The sequence below is a fragment of the Colobus angolensis genome, unplaced genomic scaffold (assembly GCF_000951035.1).
Source record: "Colobus angolensis palliatus isolate OR3802 unplaced genomic scaffold, Cang.pa_1.0 Scaffold336, whole genome shotgun sequence".
NCBI classification, from domain to species: domain Eukaryota; kingdom Metazoa; phylum Chordata; class Mammalia; order Primates; family Cercopithecidae; genus Colobus; species Colobus angolensis.
This window is the reverse complement of record NW_012116666.1, coordinates 469,163-471,455: the sequence shown is the minus strand read 5'-3', so window position 1 is coordinate 471,455 and position 2,293 is coordinate 469,163. Positions and strand designations below refer to the sequence as shown.

Below are 2,293 nucleotides of genomic sequence, written 5' to 3'. Positions count from 1 at the left end.
GGCCTCCCAAAGTGCTGGGATTACAGGCTTGAGCCACCGCACCCGGCATACTTCTTGGTTTCTTGTTTACAGAGTAAAATACGGATCCAGATTTATTTTATTTCAAATGGCTACTCAATTGTCCCAAAAACCTTTATTAACAATCAACATCAACCTTGACTCCACTCAACTATTAGTCCAACTTCACCTCAGACTAAATTCCCAAATGTATTTGGGTCTATTTTGGGAATCTGTGTCCTGTCACACTGGCCTGTTATTCCTGAGCTGAGCACTGTAGCATGGACCAGACTCCACACACTTCTCTTCTTTTTCCAGAGGCTCATGGCACTTCTGTAGGTCATTTTTTTCCTTTTTTAATATACCCTTGGTACAAGATCTCTGTATATTTTTTCGTCTGAACTTCAGAATCAGCTTGTATTGAACAAGAAAGAAACAGATGGGCATTTTAAAATTTGGAATTCTGTTAGATGAATAATCTGAGGAATTTTTTTGGAATTTGTCTTCTCTTCCTTTATATCTTACAACCAACTACTGTTGTTTGTATACAAGAAAGCTACGGATTACAGCACACTAATCTGACATCTCTTTAATAGGGGATAGTGCATCCATACACCAAGATGACATGTAGTCATTAAAAACAAAGAATGAGGCCGGGCGCGGTGGCTCTACTAAAAAAATACAAAAAACTAGCCGGGCAGGCGCCTGTAGTCCCAGCTACTCGGAGGCTGAGGCAGGACAATGGCGTAAACCCGGGAGGTGGAGCTTGCAGTGAGCTGAGAACCGGCCACTGCACTCCAGCCCGGGTGACAGAGCGAGACTCCGTCTCAAAAAAAACAAAACAAAACAAAAAAAACAAAGAATGAGTGTTCATACAGCGACATGGAGGGGGCAGAACGGGCTTATAGTTTTGTGGGAGGAGGGACCATTCATATTAAGAATAGGGAAATGGGGGACAGAGAACTTGCCACGTATACTTCAGCAATTTTTAAAATTTTACCATTTTTCCAATTTTTTTACACATAACAAAATTTACCATCATAACCATTTTCACGTGTACAGTTCAGTGGTAATATGTTCATATGTTCATACTGTTGAGTAATCACCACTACCATCCATCTCTATAACTCTTTCCATCTATAAAGCTGAAACTCTGTACCCATTAAACAGTAACTCCCATTCTCTATCCCCCAGCCATGGCAACCACCATTCCACTTTCTGCTACTAGTACCTTGACGACTCTAGTGCCTCATGTAAGTGGAATTATACGGTACCTGTCCTTTTGTGACTGGCTTACTTCATTTAGCATAATGTCTTCAAGGTTTATTCATGTTGTAGCGTATTTCAGAAATTCTTTCCATTGTACAGATATATCACATTTTGCTTCCATCGATCCGTGGGTGGACATCTGGGCTGCTTCCGTGTTTTAGCTATTGTGAACAGTGCTGCTATGAACATGGGTGTACAAATAAATGGCTCTTAGAGACTCTGTTTTCAATTATTTTTGGTAGATACCCAGAAGTGCAGCTGCTGCACTATATGGTAATTCTATGTTCAGTTTTTAAAGAGACAGCCATATTGTTTTCCACAGTTTCTGTACCATTTTTCTTCCTACTAACAGTGTGCAAGGGTTCCAATTTCTCATATCCTTGCCAACACTTATTATTTTCTGTTATTCAGTTTTTATTTCATAATCATAAACTTAATTCAACTCTGCAATCCAGCTAGGCACAGAAGGGAACAAGGAAAACATGGAACCCAAAGGGAACTGCAGCGAGAGCACAAAGATTCTAGGATACTGAGAGCAAATGGGGTGGAGGGGTGCACTCCTGAGCTACAGAAGGAATGGTCTGATGGTGAAGATAAAACACAGGTCAAACTTAATAGAGTTGTTCGCAGTCAGCAATGGTGATCTTTTTGCTGGTCTTGCCGTTCCTGGAACCAAAGTGCTCCATGGCCTCCACAATATTCTTGCCTTCTTTCACCTCACCGAAGACCACATGCTTGCCATCCAACCACTCAGTCTTGGCAGTGCAGATGAAAAACTGTGAACTGTTTGTGTTGGGTCCAGCATTTGCCATGGAGAAGATGCCAGGACCTGTATGCTTCAGGATGAAGTTCTCATCATCAAATTTCTCCCCATAAATGGACTTGCTACCATTGCCATTATGGCGTGTGAAGTCACCACCCTGATACACAAACCCTGGAATAATTCTGTGAAAGCAGGAACTCTTAAAACCAAATCTTCGGCCGGGCGCGGTGGCTCAAGCCTGTAATCCCAGCACTTTGGGAGGCC

General features: G+C 42.0%; 1 pseudogene; it reads right to left on the bottom strand.

Moving 5' to 3' along the window:
- Positions 1-1,877: 1,877 nt before the first annotated feature.
- LOC105519020 overlaps positions 1,878-2,293 on the bottom strand; it is a 4,366-nt pseudogene continuing 3,950 nt past the window's right edge.